This window comes from Mus musculus, chromosome 13, assembly GCF_000001635.26.
Source record: "Mus musculus strain C57BL/6J chromosome 13, GRCm38.p6 C57BL/6J".
NCBI lineage: Eukaryota > Metazoa > Chordata > Mammalia > Rodentia > Muridae > Mus > Mus musculus.
This window is the reverse complement of record NC_000079.6, coordinates 19,474,964-19,498,903: the sequence shown is the minus strand read 5'-3', so window position 1 is coordinate 19,498,903 and position 23,940 is coordinate 19,474,964. Positions and strand designations below refer to the sequence as shown.

The window sequence follows — 23,940 nt, the reverse complement described above, 5'->3', positions numbered from 1 at the left end:
TTCCCCTTAAATTCTCTCTCTCTCTCTCTCTCTCTCTCTCTCTCTCTCTCTCTCTCTCTCTCACAGAGAGAGAGAGAGAGCTTCTCATAACTTTCAGGTGATGAATATGTTAATTATCTTGCTTTTTTTGAATCATCAGTAAATATTTACTTATATAGAAACACCATGTTATATACCCTAAATACATGCACCATTCTGCGATGTAGAATGAAGCATTTGGAGATTAACAAGCAGTTAAATCACTGGAACAATACACTATGATTGTTCTCTAGGTAGTTGATGCTGTTCAATACACTTTCAGTTGGGATTTATTGCATTTTCCAGAAAGAAGCTTAATTATTGTGTCTCAAGTTTGACTAGCTTTGATTTTAGAATCTTGCTGCACCTCTGCACTGTACTGGTAAATGAATGATGATATGTACATTGGTTATTCACGGAGAGAAAGAGAGTGGGGGTAAAATTATATTGGTTGGTCATCACTAAAATCTCCATGGCACATCAACCAATGTTTGATGGGAAAGGTCTAATATTTCCTACTTCTGTTTTCTTTGGTGAGGACGAATTTCCACTTAACATTTAGTTACTGTGCTTTATTTCATCTTAGGGATATTACACTTTCTAAATAATCATATCAAAATATGACTGTTGGACAGAACATGTTTTCAGCCATTAGAAGAATCAGGTACATATTACCTCTAAATCCCTTTTTATTAAAAGTCTTATGCCATCCTTTTCCTTGTCTATAAAACAAAGGAATTATTTGTAGATTTGAATTACTGATTGAGAGTTTGATGTTTGTTTCCAGAGGCATCTGACAAAGAGAAATGAAACCTTGAGCATTTTAACACATGTTCACAAAGAGAGCACAGGACATTTCCTCATGCCTGCAGAAGCACAGCGTGATGAAAGGGTGGAAAGAAACGTGGAGGACAAAATGAAACTAGCTCTTATGTAATGATAAGCGGCTTTATTGAAGTGTTTTGTACCACTATCCGTTTTAAGATTGATACCTTTAGGATACCCTCAATGCTGCTGTTCGTCTTACTGAAGTAAGTGGCTCCAATCAGTTCATTTTCATCATGTTCTTGTCAACATCTGGATTAACGATCATAGCTATGTCTCTTATAATACATAGAGATGCAGTGACATAGTGTAAATAGCAAGATTTTTTGAGACTGAGAATGCACTGTAAGTTTATCAGTGAATGTTAAGGGTGGGAATGTTATGGATCCAGGGGCAGTGTAGCTGGATGGTAAGATAGTTTCCAGTTTTAAGTTTGTGAGGGACTTCTATACAGATTACCACAGTGACTAGCTATACTTATTTACATTTCCACAAACAATGGAAATGTCTTTTCCTTCCCTTTTCTTCCTTCATCTCCTTTTCTTTCCTTCCTTTTTTCCTTCCTTCCTCCCCCCCCCCTCAAGCCATCTCACAATCCTCCTTTTAAGGTTTCTTTATTTTTATATTTGCAAACATTGCTGTCTCCAATTTGTAAGCTATCTCCCATTCTTACCAATAAAAGCACTGCAGGAACACTGGCAATGGTAACTTTAAAAGGATCATATACTGGCCATCAAATATTTTCTTTCCAATATTTAACTAATATTTTATCAAAATGAAAATAAAAAGAGGCAGCATGGTTCAGAAAGTAAGCTGTTTATTTTGAACAAATAACTGAAGACTTAAAAGTCGTAAAAGAGAATCTTTTGTTTCACAAATAAAGCAGTCAATACAAGGAGAGTGGGTTTTATATCCTCTTTGAGACACATCCCCTTTCAGAACCAGCATCTTAAAGAATGTTACAACTTTCCCCCCCAAAAAAAAGATGGGCAGTGTATGCAACTCAATTTTGAGTACATCTTGTTTGCAAGTTTTTCCTGTGACACCAACATTTAAAAACCTTTGAAAGAGAAATTAGGACCAACATAAAGAACACACACTTATGACATATCTCTGTATGGTGGTATTTATTATCAGCTAATGTTTGATTTGGTATCCTAGATGACAGGGAAAGAGTGGAAAGCTTAGCTGTGATAGCTGCATAGAGAAAAGGAAACATGAAACTCAGGAAAAAGAAAGATTTGCTTAGGAATGAAATATAAATAACACCTATTTAGTAAACTGTACTTTGGAAAATCCACATCAGCTCAAAAGCAGTAATAAACTTCATCTGATATTTTTATTTGGCCATTTAAGAAGATTAAAAAGTAGAGTAAAAGAATCGGCTTTCAATCCACATCTCTGTCCCTCACTTCCATTCTTGGAAGACAGTTCAGAAAATTTTGCTTCTAAAAGCTAGTCTGTTAATAGGTACACAAGAATATCCAATTATAAAAGTAATTTTCCAGCCGGGCATGGTGACACACGCCTTTAATCCCAGCACTCGGGAGGCAGAGGCAGGCAGATTTCTGAGGCCAGCCTGGTCTACAAAGTGAGTTCCAGGACAGCCAGGGCTACACAGAGAAACCCTGTCTCAGAAAAAAAAAAAAAAAAAAAAAAAAAACCAACAACAACAACAAAAAAAGAGTTTCTATAAAAGTAACTTTCCTAAAAATAATGCCATGGCAAGTCATACCACATGGCTGGAATATAGAGAAAAAAAAACCTGACAAAGGTTTTTGCTTCCTCCTTAAAGATGGTAAGAAACTTCCTTTGACATACAAAGAAAACGTCTAAGTAACTTGAAAATACCTGGAGATTTTAATAACAACACTTTCTACCTTCTGGAATGAAACATAAATAAAATCTAACCCACATATATCCATGTCTTTTTAATATAGATAAGTTATTGTTAAGCAATACCTCTCCTGGGCATATATCCAGAAGATGTCCCAACCGGTAAGAAGGACACATACATGCTCCACTATGTTCATAGCAGCCTTATTTATAATAGCCAGAAGCTGGGAAGAACCCAGATGCCCCTCAACAGAGGAATGGATACAGAAAATGTGGTACATTTACACAATGGAGTACTACTCAGCTATTAAAAAGAATGAATTTATGAAATTCCTAGCCAAATGGATGGACCTAGAGGGCATCATCCTGAGTGAGGTAACACATTCACAAAGGAACTCACACAATATGTACTCACTGATAAGTGGATATTAGCCCAAAACCCAGGATACCCAAGATATAAGATACAATTTGCTAAACACATGAAACTCAAGAAGAATGAAGACTGAAGTGTGGACACTATGCCCCTCCTTAGAATTGGGAACAAAACACCCATGGAAGGAGTTACAGAGACAAAGTTTGGAGCTGAGACGAAAGGATGGACCATCTAGAGACTGCCATATCCAGGGATCCACCCCATAATCAGCTTCCAAAGGCTGACACCATTGCATATACTAGCAAGATTTTATAGAAAGGATCCAGATGTAGCTGTCTCTTGTGAGACTATGCCGGAGCCTAGCAAACACAGAAGTGGATGCTCACAGTCAGCTATTGGATGGATCACAGGGCTCCCAATGGAGGAGCTAGAGAAAGTACCCAAGGAGTAAAGGGATCTGCAATCCTATAGGTGGAACAACATTATGAACTAACCAGTACCCCGGAGCTCTTGACTCTAGCTGCATATGTATCAAAAGATGGCCTAGTCGGCCATCACTGGAAAGAGAGGCCCATTGGACACGCAAACTGTATATGCCCCAGTACAGGGGAACGCCAGGGCCAAAAAAAATGGGAATGAGTGGGTAGGGAAGTGGGGGGGAGGGTATGGGGGACTTTTGGGATAGCATTGGAAATGTAATTGAGGAAAATATGTAATAAAAATATTAATAAAATAAAAAAAGAATAAAACCAAACTCATATTAACAGTCAATGAATTATTCTTAAGGTATCAGATGATAACAATGACCAGCACCACATCAAGTCAACACCACAGAGTGAACATTGGCACAGTTCATTGTAACAGTGGTCAGTACACAACCATACACAGGGCAATCCTAATGTATACACCACCCCACAAGTCCACAGAATGAGCTGTGTATAGAAAGGATGGGAACAGGTGACAGACTACCTGAAAGTGTTTGTTTTATAAGGTTGACTTTGAAATATAAACACACTTAAAATTATAAATTAAAATTATAAATGTACAAATTAAAGTATAGTATGTATATACTATATATGTAATATATAATATATGGAGGCTTAGAGTTTTCAAAACCTAACCCTAACTTGCAACTGCTTCAACCCCACTTCTAGCTCATCATGCATAGATAGGGAAGAAAAGATGGTAAATAGGACAGGGAGATATGGACCTGTTTAGAAATAGTTCTTTGGAACAATTCCAATCTCTGCTGTCGGGATACCAGCAGTCCAGTTCAGTTGTGTCAGGATAGCAACAGTACAGTTCACCAAGCATGAATCAGCACCTGCAGCAGGATCCAGCAGAAACAACCAAGCCTCCACCGAATCAGAAGTCAGCAGGAGCAACCAGATCCAGCAGGAATACTAGAAGTTCTCTGCTGTGCCTCTCTCAATGAAGTGAAAATCAGCTTAGTAGCAAGACCAGCAAAATGATGCAGGGCAAGCAATGCAAGCACCCTGTCACTGTCTGTTGAGTTCTAGTTATACTCTCTCCAAACATCACATGTCTTCTCGTGGATCTTGCTTCAGCAAAACATCACATGAGTCTGCATCATATGACACAAACAGAAATTTCCACTTCAAATATATGATAAATGATGTACAACATAATATAATTGTGTGTGTGTGTGTGTGTGTGTGTGTGTGTGTGTGTGTGTGTAAAATCTTAGGCAGGCTTTTCCTACGCATCCATGGCTGTCCTGTAACTCACTATGTAACCCAGGATGGTTTGTCACTCACAGAAATCTGCCTCCCTCTGCCTCCCACATATACCTATATGCTCAGCCTCTAAAGATATTTTTAAATCTATATCCTGTATAAAATATGTCCTAAAGAAAAAAGATGGATACAAAGACTTCAGAGTTGTGATAATATCAGTAGTAGTAATGGTTTGTTATTCAACAGATTATCTATAACGTATACTTATTTTACATTATACCTCCGAACCCCTGTGCCCCTCTTTGGGGAAGAGGATATGCAGTGTTGAGGACAGAATCCAGAGCATTGCATGCTAAACTTGAATTATGCTCTTAGCCTCAAAGAAAGATTCCTTGCAGCAGGGAAAGGAAATGTAGATATGAGAAAGAAGAACAAAAAACTAAAGACATGTTACACTGGAATTTGAAATATTGAAATTAATTGTTTTCATCTGAAAGAACATACAAATATAGTGTGAGGATACCCATTGCTTCAGCAGTCAATATTTAGTTGTTGGAGGCAGGTTCTGAGCATAACTAATTCCAACTATTTGACAGACAAGAAATTGCAAGGCCATTACTGAAGTTCAGCACACTATATAACAAGAAAGCTAAAAAGGATAATATGCATTCTGGCAAAGATCTAAGGGTCCATATTAGGAGACTGTGAGCTAAGGCCTGCTGGAGATTCTGGCTTGGAGGGGGTGACTGTAACATTAGGAGACTGTCGACTAAGGCAGGCCTGCCCTAGATTTTGGAGTAGAGAGGGTGGCTGTAAGGAACTGGGCTGGGAAGATGATAGAGCCGAGGGGGAAAGAGGGCAGGACTAAGGATGAAAGGTCACAGCCTAGAAAGAGCAGATGAGGGCAGAGCAAGATGGGAACAGGACTCAATCAAAGTAAAATGTGCTTTTAAGTCCATATATAATCCTATTACTTTCTAACTTTAAAAGGGGGGTGGGAAGTCCAGAGAGACAGCTCATCAGGTAAACTCACTTACAACCTGAATTGAACCTCTGGGATTCCCCAACCACACCCCCACATAGAAATAAATGCAATTTTACAGATAGGTAGGTAGATAGATAGATAGATAGATAGATAGATAGATAGATAGATCTGAACACATATATACCTTAACATAAACATATATATGATAATATAAAATTAATTTAAATTCATAAGATCATAATGATACTTCACAAAACAGGAGGAAAGGGGAAGTGGGCAGGGACAGAATTCTTGACTGAACTTGTCTTCATGAAACAACAGTATATATGATGAATACACACAATCTAAAGAAAATGAAATTTTAAAAGTCAACTCTTGCATCAGTGGGAGCCATCTTGGATCTGGGACTCCACCAAAAGTAGTCTACACAGGTGAGAGTGTGTACTACAGAAGCTAACAGCATCTGGGACAGGTGGGAGCCAAAGAGCTTCTGAGGCACCCCCCTTTTCCGGCTCCAGACATCCGGCCACCTTCTCAGCCAGAGGACAGGTGTCCGCCCGGCCCAGGAGAACTTTCCCTTAGCATCAACGAGAGCCATCTTGGTTCCGGGACTCCGCAGAAAGTAGTCTGCACAGGTGAGAGTGTGCACTACAGAAGCTAACAGCGTCTGGGACAGGCCAGAGCAACACAGCTTCTGGGAAAGGTCCTGTTTTGGGCCATCATCTTCGAGCAGGAGGGAGGTCCAAACGCAAGATATCTGTGCACCTTCCCTGTAAGAGGAGAGTTTGCCTGCAGAGAGTGCTCTGAGCACTGAAACTCAGAGGAGAGAACTAGTCTCCCAGGTCTGCTGATAAGGCTAACAGAATCACAAGAGGAACAATCTCTAACCAGAGACAACTATAACAACTAAATCCAGAGATTACCAGATGGCGAAAGGTAAATGTAAGAATCTTACTAACAGAAACCAAGAACACTCACCATCATCAGAACCCAGCACTCCCACTTCGCCCAGTCCAGGGCACCCCAACACTCCCGAAAAGCTAGACCCGGATTTAAAAGCATATCTCATGATGATGGTAGAGGACATCAAGAAGGACTTTAATAATTCACTCAAAGAAATACAGGAGAACACTGCTAAACAGGTAGAAGACCTTAAAGAGGAAGCACAAAAATCCCTTAAAGAATTGCAGGAAAACAGGAACAAACAGATGATGGAATTGAATAAAACCATCCAAGACCTAAAAAGCGAAGTAGACACAATAAAGAAAACACAAAGTGAGGCAATGCTGGAGATAGAAACCCTAGGAAAGAAAACTGGAACCATAGATGCGAGTATCAGCAACAGAATACAAGAGATGGAAGAGAGAATCTCAGGTGCAGAAGGTTCCATAGAGAACATCGGCACAACAATCAAAGAAAATGGAAAATGCAAAAAGATTCTAACTCAAAACATCCAGGAAATCCAGGACACAATGAGAAGACCAAACCTACGGATAATAGGAGTAGATGAGAATGAAGATTTTCAACTCAAAGGGCCAGCAAATGTCTTCAACAAAATTATAGAAGAAAACTTCCCTAATCTAAAGAAAGAGATGCCCATGAACATACAAGAAGCCTACAGAACTCCAAATAAACTGGACCAGAAAAGAAATTCCTCCCGACACATAATAATCAGAACAACAAATGCACTAAATAAAGATAGAATATTAAAAGCAGTAAGGGAAAAAAGACAAGTAACATATAAAGGCAAGCCTATAAGAATTACACCAGATTTTTCACCAGAGACTATGAAAGCCAGAAGAGCCTGGACAGATGTTATACAGACACTAAGAGAACACAAATGCAGGCCAGGCTACAGTACCCAGGCAAACTTTCAATTAACTTAGATGGAGAAATGAAAGTTTACCACAACAGAACCAAGTTCACACATTATCTTTCCACGAATCCAGCCCTTCAAAGATAATAACAGAAGAAAACCAAAACAAGGACTGAAACCACGTGCTAGAAACAAACCTGAAAGAAGACAGCCACAAGAACAAAATGCCAACTTTAACAAAAATAATATTAGGCAGCAACAATTACTTTTCCTTAATATCTCTTAATATCAATGGACTCAACTCCTAATAAACAGACATAGACTAACAGACTGGCTACACAAACAGGACCCAACATTTTGCTCCTTACAGGAAACTCATCTCAGGGGAAAAGATAGACACTACCTCAGAATGAAGGGCTGGAAAACAATTTTCCAAGCACATGGTCTGAAGAAACGAGCTGGAGTAGCCATTCTATTATCTAATAAAATCGACTTCCAACACGAAGTCATCAAAAAAGACAAGGAGGGGCACTTCATACTCATCAAAGGTAAAATCTTCCAAGAGGAACTCTCAATTCTTAATATCTATGTTCCAAATACAAGAGCAGCCACATTCATTAAAGAAACTTTAGTAAAGCTCAAAGCACACCTTGCACCTCACACAATAATAGTGGGAGACTTCAACACACCACTTTCACCAATGGACAGATCATGGAAACAGAAACTAAACAGGGACACAGTGAAACTAACAGAAGTTATGAAACAAATGGATCTAACAGATTTCTACAGAACATTTTATCCTAAAACAAAAGGATATACCTTCTTCTCAGCACCTCAAGGTACCTTCTCCAAAATTGACCACATAATTGGTCACAAAACAAGCCTCAACATATACAAAAATATTGAAATTGTCCCATGCATCCTATCAGATCACCATGGACTAAGGCTGATATTCAACAACAAAATAAATAATAGAAAGCCAACATTCACATGGAAACTGAACAACACTCTTCTCAATGATACCTTGGTCAAGGAAGGAATAAAGAAAGAAATTAAGGACTTTTTGGAGTTTAATGAAAATGAAGCCACAACATACCCAAACTTATGGGACAGAATGAAAGCATTTCTAAGAGGAAAACACATAGCTCTGAGTGCCTCCAAAAAGAAACTAGAGAGAGCACACATTAGCAGCTTGACAACACACCTAAAAGCTCTAGAACAAAAGGAAGCAAATTCACCCAAGAGGAGTAGATGGCAGGAAATAATCAAACTCAGGGGTGAAATCAACCAAGTGGAAACAAGAAGAACTATTCAAAGAATCAACCAAACGAGGAGCTGGTTCTTTGAGAAAATCAACAGGATAGATAAACCCTTAGCCAGACTCACTAGAGGGCACAGGGAAAGCATCCTAATTAACAAAATCAGAAATGAAAAGGGAGACATAACACCAGATTCTTAAGAAATCCAAAACACCATCAGATCGTTCTACAAAAGACTATACTCAACAAAACTGGAGAACCTGGATGAAATGGACAAGTTTCTAGACAGATACCAGGTACCAAAGTTAAATCAAGATCAGGTTAATGATCTAAACAGTCCTATATCCCCTAAAGAAATAGAAGCAGTCATTAATAGTCTCCCAACCAAAAAAAGCCCAGGGCCAGAGATGGGTTTAGTGCAGAGTTCTATCAGACCTTCAAAGAAGATCTAATCCCAGTTCTTCACAAACTATTCCACATAATAGAAACAGAAAGTAATCTACCCAACTCATTCTATGAAGCCACAATTACTCTGATACCTAAACCACAAAAAGACTCAACAAAGATAGAGAACTTCAGAACAAATTCCCTCATGAATATCGATGCAAAAATCCTCAATAAAGTTCTCACTAACTGAATCCAAGAACACATCAAAACAATCATCCATCCTGACCAAGTAGGTTTCATCCCAGGGATGCAGGGAGGGTTCAATATATGGAAATCTATCAACATAATCCATTATATAAACAAACTCAATGACAAAAACCACATGATCATCTCGTTAGATGCTGAGAAAGCATTTGACAAAATCCAACACCCATTCATGATAAAAGTCTTGGAAAGATCAGGAATTCAAGGCCCATACCTAAACATGATAAAAGCAATCTACAGCAAACCAGTAGCCAACATCAAAGTAAATGGTGAGAAGCTTGAAGCACTCCCACTAAAATCAGGGACTAGACAAGGCTGCCCACTTTCTCCCTACCTATTCAAAATTGTACTTGAAGTACTAGCCAGAGCAATTTGACAACAAAAGGAGATCAAGGGGATACAAATTGGAAAGGAAGAAGTCAAAATATCACTTTTTGCAGATGATATGATAGTATATATGAGTGATCCTAAAAATTCACCCAGAGAACTCCTAAGCCTGATAAACAGCTTCAATGAAGTAGCTGGATATAAAATTAACTCAAACAAGTCAATAGCCTTTCTCTACACAAAGGATAAACAGGCTGAGAAAGAAATTAGGGAAACAACACCCTTCTCAATAGTCACAAATAATATAAAATACCTTGGCGTGACTCTAACTAAAGAAGTGAAAGATCTGTATGATAAAAACTTCATGTCTCTGAAGAAAGAAATTAAAGAAGATCTCAGAAGTTGGAAAGATCTCCCATGCTCATGGATAGCCAGGATCAAAATAGTAAAAATGGCTATCTTGCCAAAAGCAATCTACAGATTCAATGCAATCCCCATCAAAATTCCAACTCAATTCTTCAACGAATTAGAACGGGCAATCAGCAGATTCATCTGGAATAACAAAAAAACCTAGGAGAGCAAAAACTCTTCTCAAGGATAAAAGAACCTCTGGTGGAATCACCATGCCTGACTTAAAGCTATACTACAGGGCAATTGTGATAAAAACTGGTACTGGTATAGCGACAGACAAGTAGACCAATGGAATAGAATTGAAGACCCAGAGATGAACCCACACACCTATGGTCACTTGATCTTTGACAAGGGAGCTCAAACCATCCAGTGGAAAAAAGACAGCATTTTCAACAAATGGTGCTGGCACAACTGGCGGTTATCATGTAGAAGAATGCGAATTGATCCATTCCTATCTCCTTGTACTAAGGTCAAATCTAAGTGGATTAAGGAACTTCACATAAAACCAGTGACACTGAAACTTATAGAGGAGAAAGTAGGGAAAGCCTCGAAGATATGGGTACAGGGGAAAAATTCCTAAATAGAACAGCAATGGCTTGTGCTGTAAGATCGAGAATCGACAAATGAGACCTCATAAAGTTGCAAACTTCTACAAGGCAAAAAAACACCGTCAATAAGACAAAAAGACCACCAACAGATTGGGAAAGGATCTTTACCTATCCTAAATCAGATAGGGGACTAATATCCAATATATATAAAAACTCAAGAAGGTGGACTCCATAAAATCAAATAACCCCATTAAAAAATGGGGCTCAGGGCTGAACAAAGAATTCTCACCTGAGGAATACCGAGTGGCTGAGAAGCACCTGAAAAAATGTTCAACATCCTTAATCATCAGGGAAATGCAAATCAAAACAACCCCGAGATTCCACCTCACAACAGTCAGAATGGCTAAGATCAAAAATTCAGGTGACAGCAGATGCTGGCGAGGATGTGGAGAAAGAGAAACACACCTTCATTGTTGGTGGGATTGCAAGCTTGTACAACCACTCTGTCAATCAGTCTGGTGGTTCCTCAGAAAATTGGACATAGTACTACCGGAGGATCCCTCAATACCTCTCCTGAGCATATATCCAGAAGATGCTCCAACCGGTAAGAAGGACACATGCTCCACTATGTTCATAGCAGCCTTATTTATAATAGTCAGAAGCTGGAAAGAACCCAGATGCCCCTCAACAGAGGAATGGATACAGAAAATATGGTACATTTACACAATGGAGTACTACTCAGCTATTAAAAAGAATGAATTTATGAAATTCCTAGGCAAATGGATGGACCTGGAGAGCATCATCCTGAGTGAGGTAACCCAATCACAAAGGAACTCACACCATATATACTCACTGATAAGTGGATATTAGCCCAGAAACTTAGGGTACCCAAGATATAAGATACAATTTGCTAAACGCATGAAACTCAAGAAGTACGAAGACCAAAGTGTGGACACTTTGCCTCTTCTTAGAATAGGAAACAAAACACCCATGGAAGGAGTTACAGAGACAAAATTTGGAAGTGTGACGAAAGGATGGACCATCTAGTGATTGCCATATCCAGAGATCCATCCCAGGATCAGCTTCCAAACGCTGACACCATTGCATACACTAGCAAGATTTTACTGAAAGGACCCAGATAGAGCTGTCTATTGTGAGACTATGCGGGGGCCTAGCAAACACAGAATTGGATTCTCACAGTCAGCTATTGGATGGATCACAGGGCCCCCAATGGAGGAGCTAGAAAAAGTACCCAAGAAGCTAAAGGGATCTGCAATCCTATAGGTGGAACAATAGTATGAACTAACCAGTACACCCCCTCTCCCCGGCTGGAGCTTGTGTCTCTAGCTGCTTATGAATCAGAAGATGGCCTAATCAGCCATCAGTGGAAAGAGAGGCCTATTGATCGTGCAAACTTTATATGCCTTAGTACAGGGGAACGACAGGGCCAAGAAGTGGGATTGGGTGTGTGGGGGAGTGGGTGGTGGAGTATGTGTGGGACTTTTGGGATAGCATTGGAAATGTAAATGAAATAAATACCCAATAAAAATGTTATTAAAAAAAAGTCCACTCTTAGATAATTTTAATGTGGCAACTAGTTATTTTTAAACCCCATTAACAGTAGAACCTCTTGGCAACCAAATATATTTTCTAATTATAATTTTCAGCAAACTACTAAAGTATAAACAATACAACTGCAACCTCACCTTGTGTAACTTGGAGTGAACTGTTGCTGTGAGCTGGACACTGATTCCTGACAATGTCCTAGGAGAAGGGCAGCCAAGCACCTAGCACCTGGCATGTCTCGTGGGAAGAACTAAGCTCCTCTGGAGGAGTCACCTCTGCAAAATCAAACCTAGGCCAGCCTGAGCCTCGCAGGCCTTTGCTCATTCCCAGAGATGGTGTGGAGCAAAGGCCGCAGTCAGCAGGACAAGCAGCTGAATTCCTTTAGCAAATGAGCTACAAAGACAAGGCAAATGGAAGGGAAAGCAATAGTCCAAGAGACATTGGTATGTGCTAATGGTTACAATCAGCTTTACACAGATCTGGATTCAAATAAACTAGAAAAAAGGCATTAAAACCATAATTGGAAATTTTATATCTGAATATTGAATGATATTCAGTAACTATTATGAGACTATGGTATTATGGTCTTATAAAAACAGATAAGTATTGTCTCTTTGGTTATTTTTTGAAATATTTATTCATAAAATATAGTTGGCCAGCTATTTTGATGTCCCATGGGTTCACTCAAATAAAAAATTAAATGCTGAGAATGCTTCATCTGTATTGAGCAGGTAGATACTTTTCTTATGTGATTCCATAAATGATACCGCATAGTAGCTATTTTCATGGTACCGTGTTAAACCAAAGTATCATGCAAAATGTGCAGGTGATTTCAACTTACTGGAGGATATGCATGTTGTATGCAAATGCTACTTCATTTGTTGGAAAGAGCTGAGTACCTGAGGCTTTGGGTATCTACCAGAGCTCCATGAAGAACACCTCAGGATGTTTATAGGGAACTAACTGGAAGTTGCTGCAAAATAATTTGGGAAAGGAGTTTTGATACCGATTTATTAAAATATAAGTTTTCTGAAGTTAAATAATGTCACACATAGAATTTATTATACCATGCTTTATATACAAATACTATATACATACCCACCATTGCATATATACATGTAATTATTTCACTATATTTCTCCATCAGGAGATATTTCCCTTCATGTGTCTGTGAAAGGAAGTTAAAGGTCATGTAAGACCACAAAGGATTAACAAAGCCAGCCACTGATACATCTGGGGAGCATTAGCTATATTAAGGACAAGCCAGCATGAAAAGGTAACCGGAAGAAGCCACTGAGTATTTTCTGGTCAGGCTTTGAGGTCATCTGAATTGAGGCATTGCGGTTTACAGTCTAGCAAGGGACACATATCATTTCAGCTCTTTGATGCAAACCCCAACACAAGAGTTCCTCTGGTTTGGAATTGTATCAAAGCTGAGCACATTTCTTTATTGAATTTAAAATGCTTTGCACTATAACACCTTTTGGAGAAAATGGACAGGAATATACATATGGTGACAACAGGTGCCATCTTTTGAATTTTTCATGTTTATGAACTCATATTGGGCACACAATGCATTCAGCATCAACCAACCAGGACCCACTGCAATAGCTCTGTAGAAAGCGTAGAAGCTATTGGTGAGGTCTGATTGGAAGGCTGATGGTGTTACAGTTCCGTGGAAGGAGGAGCATTGAAATCAAAGAAAGATTGTCAAAAACCTTGGATTTTTATTTCTGATCTTGGTGAGTGAGATAGTCTCTGTTCTCTAGGTTTCTCATCTGTAAAGCATCATTGTAGCAAATCTGGAGGATTGTGCCTAAGGCACCTGTCTTGCCTAGCCATCTGATGATCTGGGAACACTTGTTTTCTTATGACCAGTACCTTCTGTCTCTTGGCCTTTGGGTTATGAGTGTCTGTGAGTATTAACTGCTTATATACATCCACCACTAAGTTCTCCTCTGTGCTACCAAGTCAACCACCTAAAAACATCCCAGAAGCAAGTCTACATCTTCAGAGTACTTTTCCTCTATAAATACTTATTAGTGTTTGCCTTATAATATTCTGATGATTAGTACTGACCCAGATGTGACTGTTTTCTTGAATATGCCATTAGAGAAAGCCAAGCTCGGTCTTAGTCCTATTAGGCACTGCAGCCATTCATATTTTGAGGAAATAATGCAGGGGTGGCTTTTCTTCCTGCTCTCTTAATTTCTGCAGTTAAAATCATCAGGAAGTAATTTAAATGTGCCCATTTATGAACTTACCTTAGGAATGTACGGACACCTCATAGTGTGCTTGCTAAGAAGTGTGTACTTAGCTGGCCATCTCTAGGTAGTAAACAGAATTTGATTTGTATGGAGAAAATAGATCAATTCACGTGATTTTTTTTCCTCTTACCAGTTAGACTATTCACATAACATCACCAAAGCCTTTTCTTATGTATTATATATGCCTCTCTCCTAGAAATGTGCTGAGAACAGCTTCAAATAAATGGATGCTTGCTCTTGCTCTTGCAAAAGAACAAACTTGTAGAAGACTTTTTTTTTTCCATTTCTCAAGTGGAACACGTCCTTATCATGACTGTGTTCATATTGGGAAAATAGACTCTCTACACATTGAGGCTAAAAAGTAATGGTGATAGGTATTCCTGCCCAAATGGAGAAGAAGTAGAAAAAGGAAAAGTGAAAATCTCACGAAGCACAGTGAGTATGGCTGTGTTAAAAGTGGCCCATGCCCACACTGTTAGCTTTATTCAAACTCCCCGTGAAATGAGGTCATTGCACTCATATTAATAGCCAGCAAGGGTTTTCCTTCTGTCCATCTGGGCCTCACATGGAGGTTTCTAAAACAAAGCACGAGAACCAGTAGTTTATTTGGTAGCTAGACCATTCTGCAATGGTGTACCTACTTTCATTTCATAGACTAGAGGTTAGATGCTGAGAAATATTACACATACTTTTTACTTAGTACCATTACTGTATATGCAATCCAAGCTCACTGGAGAAAAAAGGACAAACAGTTCTGAAAAATATGGAAAAATTTTGTCTAAATCTCCATCATCTATAAACAGTCTATGCTCTAAATATTCTGTATCTCTAGACAAAATGTTTATAAAAAATATGAATACATTTTTAAAACTTGGCCAGTCCTGTGGGTTTTTTTCCCACTTGTTACTGTTAAAAGTTTTCAAAATTTTTTTGCATAGAATTGCGTTAAGAACTATGAAAATACAGCATCTTGCTATGCACAGGATTCTACTCAGTAGAATTGGATTGAGTATGGATCCTAATAATGAAGTGTGGCAGATGAAAATTTCCAGGGGCAGAATCTCAGTTTGCTGCAAATTCCGTTTCCTGACTTTGCATCTTGTGTCCCTTCAAAGGAATGCTGTGTTCTCTTTCCATGGCAGACTTTTTCTATGTGAGCATAGCTGTGGGGAGAGCCACAGAAGTTGGATGCAGTAGAAGCTTTGTCTACAATTGCATTAATTCGCTTGAGCTTTCTTTTCAGGTATAAACTGCTTCCTTGTGCATCTACCTGATTATTGGTCAAGGCACATACAAAGGCATGAGAGAAGGTATGTTATTTGTGTGAACTATTGTCCTCTGTGTGCTGCTGGAATGTTCTTTGTGTTTAAGTGTATGAATCCACAGGACTAGCTGTGTAAGACAGCACTGGGCAGTCAAAGTTTTTACTCAGTTAGGGTTCAGTTTTTACAAGGCTAATATTACCATATGCTGGGTCACTGTTTCTTAATGTGAATTTTGATCTAACAAATATTGTGATGAGCCTTCTTTCAAAGCTTGCAGTAGTTTATTTTCATTCTCTCAAAGTAAGCCACCTTTAATGGAGACAACCAGGGTAAAATTCTGTGTTTCAAGTTCAGGGTCACATTATATTTCTGGTTTGTCTGATTATAAATAATAAATGCACCTGAGTGACCAGAACTTTATAATTTTTCTGTGACTATCTGCAGGGAAAACATACAGAAAAGTTTTAGTCAGCTTCTCTGTGGTTTATACACTCTCATGTCCCCAGAATCCCTGATACACATGTCTTTATTTTTTTATGCATTGCTGGTATGACCTGCCTCAAGAAGCCAATTCAAAAGTATTCCACACACAAGAACTCAGCTTGCGGTCAAACTGGAATGGTGTCAACTCTCCAGTAGGTCCCCCATTCAAATTGACATCTCCACACACGGTGTGGGTTTGCCTGCATTTGATAAAAGATAAATCACACAAACCCAAAGAAGGAAGTAGTTTCACAGAATAACCAAGCACTTAAAATATTAGAATACAGGGATATTAGGGAAGTTAACGCAGATGTATAGCACACATGACCAGAATCTGTGACAATAGAAGAAAGGGATAAGCTGCTGAGAAAAATGTCATCTTCTATACAAAGACACTTTTCCAAGTCTGCTGTGTTATCAGACCACAACTAAGCTTAGGTAAAGTTTGACCAACAGTTTATCACCCATGTTAGCCATGCTAAAACTGGTCTCTCCCTCTCCCTCATCCCTCTCCCTCATCCCTCTTCCTCTTCCTCTCTCTCTCATCTCTCTCTCTCTCTTTCTCTCTCTCTCTCTCTCTTTCTATCTCTCTGACAATTAATTGCTGCTGGGTCTCAGCAGCAGGGAGGGTAGAAAGAAAAAAGATAGCAACCACAAAACCCAAATCAGTGCTCCTTCTAAACTCAATCTACTGTCAATCCTGGGCATTCTTGGTCTTAAAGGCATGATTGGTTTGGTTATTAAAGTTTATATCTACCTTGGCACAGCTGATTAGACTTATTTGGCATGAGGGTTGATTAATGAGATCAGGTGAGTCTATGAGCAGACATTGTAGCAGAGAACCCATGCTCTGATTCCAGCTGGAATAAGTCGAGAAGATTGGGATGGAGTTCAAGCAGTCTTGGCCAGATGCATTTGGAGGTGGGAGGCTGTGCCAGTACAGATAGTGCCACAGGTTCCTGACTGAGGGCACTGGGAGATCAACCAGAATCAAGCACATACTGAATTCATTAGGGACAGAGACTCACAGTGGGGGAAAGCTGGCTAGCTACAGTACTGGAAACTGCAGGCCCTATAATTTGGTGGCTTAACATCATCCTAGAATTTGCTACTAGTGTAGAGGATGCCAGTTTTGTCATTGGTACACAGTACCATGTCAGGCCAAGAAGTAAAGAAGCTACAGGACATATGATGGAGAAATAAGAGGCAGACTGAATCATGAATGACGAAACTTGAAACTGAGAAATGATCTGTGGCAGCCCTCTCGGAATATATAATGACTTGAAGCATTGAATCCAATCAGGACCCTAGTATGCTTTTAGCCAAGCCCGGACCCAACTTTGAATCCAGAAAATTTTCTACAGCTTCCCGTGAAAAGACTTCAGGTTGAGGCAACAATACTGCAGATTCTTAGCAATATTAGGTATACTGGAAGTTAATCCAGGAAGGCAGAGGAGAAGTGGAAGCATACCAGGAGGGTTGGAGAGAGAAAAATCAAATCAATGACACAGGTTAGGAACAAACTTGACACCAGCACCTTTCAGCCATGGGGAAGCAGTCATTTTACATAGTCAGAGTAGACTCAATAGGGTCTTCAGGAAATTTCTTTTAAAATAGTCATTGGGGAGCCACTGCATATCCCAGACAGCCCAAGTACTATCAAACAATCATGGTGTGAAGCGGTTAAACACATACACCCTAAGCTCATCTTGTGGTTTCCATTCAGTGAGAGGTCTTTTCATTTTTCTTTTAATTTAATTTTTTTTTTTACTTTTTCGCATGACATGTGCTCACTGCCCTTCTTCCAATCACCCCTCCCACAATCCTTCCCTTATCTTCCCTTCTCTTCTTAAGGGATGGGGTCACCCTGGTTATCCACCTGACCCTGCCACTTTAAGTCTCTACAAGGCTAGGCACTAAGTCCAGACAAGGCAGCCCAGCTAGTAGAACATATCCCACAAACAGGCAACAGCTTTTGGGACAGCCCCAGTTCTAGTTGTTCAGGGCCCACATGATGGTCAGGCTGCACATCTGCTATGTATGTACAGGGAGGCCTAGGTCCAGCCTGTGTCTGCCCCTTGGTTGGTGTTCAGACTCTGAGAGCCCCAAGGGTTTCTCCTGCTGTGCTTCCCACCAATGCTTTTTCTTCAGTTCTCATCCAGCAATGTGTTTTCTTTGCTGAATGTTATGCCAAAACCAATTTTTTACTAAAAATGATTCATGTCCCTATCATGTACACTTAATATTCTACTCTGAAAGTGTATTAAATTAGGTGAGGTTCTATCATTTGAACATGAGTTATTTCTTTTGCTTTTTGAGATTTTAATATAATTATACTTCTCTATTTCCTTCTCTCCCTCTAAACCCTCCCAAAAGTCTTTCAAATTCATGGCCTCACTTTTATTGCTGTTACACACACACACACACACACACACACACACACACACCACTTGTTATTGTATAACAAATTGTTGTGTTCTTCCCCGAAGGCTGTCTCTCCACTCTCAGCATTCCTTAAATTTCTTAATTGCCTGTATAACTGTCAAAGGTTCCCTCTCTGTGGGTTTTCTCTACACCCAAATTATTGTTTCTTTAGGCACGTAGAAGCCCTTTAGTCTTATGAAGCCCACTTATGTGTTGTTGGGCAGTGTCTGAAGTGTGTGCTGTCTTCATTAAGAGAGCCTTACTTTCAATTTTTGCAATCAAAGGACAAAGGCATTAACTTTGGGGGGAGACTGGGCATCTCTTCTACTCCAGAACCAGAACTTGAAAGTGTTTAAATGCCCAGTACTGGAATTTATTAGATAATCTATGACTTTTGTGGGAGAAATCATTGCTATCCCACGTGGCATAACACTATTTAAAAACACAATGTGTGTGTGTCATTTTAAATAAACACAAATCATGATTCCCTGTGGTTTTTTTTCAAACATCCTTAGTTTTATGTAGCCCACATCTCTTCTGCCCCCTCTCTGTTTTCCACCCTCTCCTCCCAAGATAAGCTTCCTTCACCCCAGTTTTCCCCACCACCATTTTGTTCTTTTTTTTAATTTTTTATTTATTTCTTTATTTTTTTACACTCCATAATTTATCCTTTCCCCCCATCTACCCTCTGACTGTTCCACATCCCATACCTCCTTCCCACACCCCTGTCTCCACGTGGATATCCCCACTCCCCACCCCACCTGACCTCTAGAACTTCCTGGAAGGGGCTCGGACTAGCTGAGGCACCTGGGAAGAACACTGTCCAGCAGCTACAGCACACTCCGGGTTTCTAGTTTTTGTGAACTCTTACCCCTGCTAGGGTGAGCTATTGTGATATAGTGCCACAAGAGACATTTCATCCCTTGTAAATAACCCCTCACTCATATTCCATAGATAACCCCAGTAGAACTCACTGGTTCACAAAGTTGCACCAAGGTATCCATACTTTGTCTATCGTGGGCTCCTTACTAAGGCTGGCTGAACGTGTGTGTGTGTTTGTGTGTGTGTTGTATCCCCCCAGGAAAAATATCACTAAAAAAGTACAGAAGTTGGCATTTCACAGCTTTCCTCCCTATCAGACAGCTCTAATATTCTTTTTGCCCATTCTTAGATGTTCTCTGGATGGAGGAGATTAATACAAATGACTCATCCAGAGCTGAACATTCACAGTTACTTACATTTGGTACTTTGACCTGTCATACGTCTTTGTTTTAACCATTACCCACATCAAAAGAGCCTTTTCTAGACAAAGTTGAGAGCAATACTCATTGATAGGTATGACCATCAAAATTTGGATGGAAAAATCACAATTTAACATAATAACAAGGCATGTCACCCTCTAGGACCTATGATACCATTAACTTTTGTAGAAGTTTTGTGCCTGGCACAAAATCCCTCCTGTTGAGTGGCCTCATATCCACTAGGTTACTATTGTAAAAGTGGCTTACAAGCTGTGGTCCAGCTAGTTCAACAATGGCCATCTACCAATGGAAAGTCCAAGAATCTACTAGTTGTTCAGCCATCAAGACTGGATGTCTCACCTGGTCTTCACTATATGCCAGAATCCTGAAGAAGCCGTCTCTAATGCCAATGAAGGAATGAACTTGCTAGCAAGAGCAAAGGCAAGCAGGTAAGGATAAAGTGCTAACTTCTTTCATGCACTTTATTTAGGCTGCCAGCAGAAGGTTTGGCCCAAATGCACAGTGGATCCCTCTACTTCAAGTATTCTTTCAAGAAAGAATTCTTACACAGATGTACCCAGCCACTTGAGTTTAGTTCATTAAAGATGTAGTCAAGTTGACAACTAAGAACAGCCACCACACATGCCAACCTTTGGATATGACATGGCTGCTACACACAATACCTCACAGCAACTGGTTAACTTCACAAGACCTGCACAATAGAAAGCTAGTTAAAAAAAACAAAAACAAAAACAAAAACCAAAATGTGGTGGCGCACGCCTTTAATCCTAGCACTCGGGAGGCAGAGACGGGCGGATTTCTGAGTTTGAGGCCAGCTTGGTCTACAAAGTGAGTTCCAGGACAGCCAGGGCTATACAGAGAAACCCTGTCTCAAAAAACAAAAAACAAAACAAAACAAAAAAAAAAAAAACAGAAACAAAAACAAAATGACTAGATAGGAAAGGGTCCCCAGAAGTCCCATAATTATTGACAAAGGATGGTTGCTGAAAAAGAGAGAGCCACTCTCCACTGAGGGCATCCTGGGAACTCATTTTTGTACTTCAGTGGGCTAATTAGACTCAGGATTATCAATAAAACTAAAATTGGCAGACATGAATTTTGGAGTGAGGGCATGTGGAGGACACTATGGGGAGATATTGGATGTACATGGTTAAAATATATTGTACAGATGTTCAATATTCTCAAAAATTAGTAAAAGAAATCCATGTGATTTTGAAGCTAAATGTTCTGGGTCTTAGAGAGAATCTAGACAAGTCACCTTCCTTTTCCTAGAAAAATAAAGAATCCACAACTTTAAGTAAAGGTAAACAACAATTTCAAACACAACGCTTAAGAAAAAATTCATTGATATGAAAACATGAAGTAACAATGACAAAACAGGACTAATGGGGCACAGGTACTAAGCAGATAGTACCTGTGTGAATCAAATAGAAGAGAAAGTGGGAAAGAGTCTTGAACTCATTGACACAGGGGGAAATTTCCTAAACAGATCTCCAATGGCTCATGCTCTAAGATCAAGAATTGATAAATGGGACCTCATGAAACTGAAAAGCTTCTGTAAGTCAAAGGACAGAGTCAATAAGACAAATCAGCAACCTACAGATTGGAAAAAAAAAAAAAGTCTTCACTAACCTCACATCCAATAGAGGACTAATATCCAAAAATATAAAGATCTCAAGAAGCTAATCACAAAAAAAAAAAAAAAAAAAAAAACACAACCAAATCAAAAAATGGGGTATAAAACTAAACCTAAATTTCACAACAGAGGAATCTTGAATGGCTGGGAAGCACCTAAAGAAATGATCAGAGAAATGCAAAACAAAAGAACCCTGAGATTCCACCTTACACCACTCAGAATGGCTAACCACAGGTGACAATGTATGTTGGTGAGGATGTGGAGAAAGAGGAACACTCCTCCATTGCTGGGGGGATTGCAAACTGGTACAACCACTCTGGAAATTCATCAAGAGGTTCCTCAGAAAATTGGAAATTGATCTACCTAAAGGCCCAAAAATACCACTTTTAGGAATATACCCAAAAGATGTCCCACCATGCCACAGGGACACATGTTCTAATATGTTTATAGTGGCCAGAAGCTGGAAACAACCTAGATGTCCTACTACAGAAGAATGGATACAGAAATTGTGGTTCATTTACACAATGGAATACTACTCAGCTATTAAGAATGAGGACATCATGAATTTTGCAGGCAAATGGATGGAACTAGAAAATATCATCCTGAGTGAGGTAACTCAGACCCAAAAGGATATGGATGGTATGTACTCACTAATAAGTAGCTATTAACAAGAGAGAGAGAGAGAGGAGAGAGAGAGAGAGAGAGAGAGAGAGAGAGAGAGAGATGCAGAATATCCAAAATATGGTCTACAGAACTCAAAAAGATCAACGAGCTAACTTGGCAGAGAGAAGAAAGCAATCATAAGTGGGGAGGGAGAGGGGGACTGGGGAGGGAAAGTGGACAGAGGGGAGGAAAGTTGGAGTTGGGTAGGGAAATCTGATCTGGTATTGGGTGAGGGAAAAGGACTGAAGCCCTGCGGGCCAGCAGAAAGAATGGAAACAGGCAACCTGGGGAGATAGGAGGTTGAGGGACCCTCTAGAACACACCAGAGACCTGGTGAGAGACTCCCAGGACTCAAAGGAAGGACCTTAGATGAAATACCAGACAGTAGGGAGAGGGAGCTTACAGCCCACCTCCAGCAGGAAGGGAGGGGGTGCATCCCACAGCCACAACTCTGACCAGGAAGCAGTGCCAGTGTCAGCTTCTCCCAGGCAGCTTGGGCTTATCTGAGAATGACTCTTAGCAGCCTCTCTGTGCCTGATGAATCTGGTCAGTTTCAGGGACTTGTCGTAGCTTTATTTATTTCCATCTTAACGGAGCTTTCCTGCAGGACGGAGTGTTTCATCTCCCACTAGAACATTCTGTTGTTTCACCTCCTTGTAAACATCCTGTCCTAAGTATCCTGATGTTTTTCTTTACTTTTATACCTTAGGTCATAACAAGTTTCCCTGTAGGATGAAAGGCGTTAGTTAGCCTGGGAGGAAAGGGCTATGCAACCAATCTTCATCTTCTGAGAACTGCCTCCTGTTCCTTTCTTCAGTAGTTTATTGGTTGGTTTGTTTAATCCCTTGATATTTAGGCTTTGAGTATTGTATATTCTAGGTATCAATTCTTCATTTTAGCAGAAGATAATAATTGTTTTCCTATTCTGTGGGTACTTGCACACTCACAGTTGTTTCCTTTGTCAGGGCGATTTTCTTTTTTTTTTATCCATATTTCTTTTTTTTTTTCATTTTTTATTAGGTATTTAGCTCATTTACATTTCCAATGCTATACCAATAGTCCCCCATACCCACCCACCCCCACTCCCCTACCCACCCACTCCCCCTTGATGTGAAACTACCTGTCAGTCCTCTCAGCACCACTTCCTGAATGACTGCAGCCTTTTTCCTCTCGCAGTTTCAGAGTTTCAAGTTTATGCCTCTCACCTGGTGTTCTTCTCCATTTTCTAACCTATGCAAAGGTTTGGTCTTTTCATAGTATCCCAGTTTTCCTCTATGTTCTTTTGGTGTTTTAGGAAGAATTCTAAATTCCTTACTTACTTTGTCTGCATCCTTTACTTTGAGTCCTGACATTCTTCTCCCTTCTGCTTGATTCATTGTACCTGAAGGTCTTTGTCCTTCCTTTTTTAATTGGGTTATTGGGGATTTCAAGTCTGTCTTCATATCAAGTTGGGTCCTCTCTAGAGTTTCTATCTCTTTCCTGAATTTCATTTTCAATTCCTGGGAAAACTTTGTATTTCATTGTGCATCACTCAAGCATTTATTCTCTGTATTGTATTGACTTATTTCTCTTCTTTAAACTCCTAGAATTATTTGATGAAAATGATGGTTGCTCTTTTAAATTCTGTG

General features: G+C 39.6%; 1 long non-coding RNA gene across 2 annotated transcripts in view; it reads left to right on the top strand.

Moving 5' to 3' along the window:
• 9330199G10Rik (RIKEN cDNA 9330199G10 gene) overlaps positions 1-23,940 on the top strand; it is a 41,521-nt gene that overhangs the window by 5,464 nt on the left and 12,117 nt on the right. Inside the window, exons 3-4 of one of the 2 annotated variants that reach the window (NR_131037.1) lie at positions 15,823-15,889; positions 20,236-20,441. This is a non-coding gene — a long non-coding RNA (RIKEN cDNA 9330199G10 gene). The remainder of the gene's footprint in view (positions 1-15,822; positions 15,890-20,235; positions 20,442-23,940) is intronic. The other variant, NR_131038.1, reaches the window with a different exon arrangement.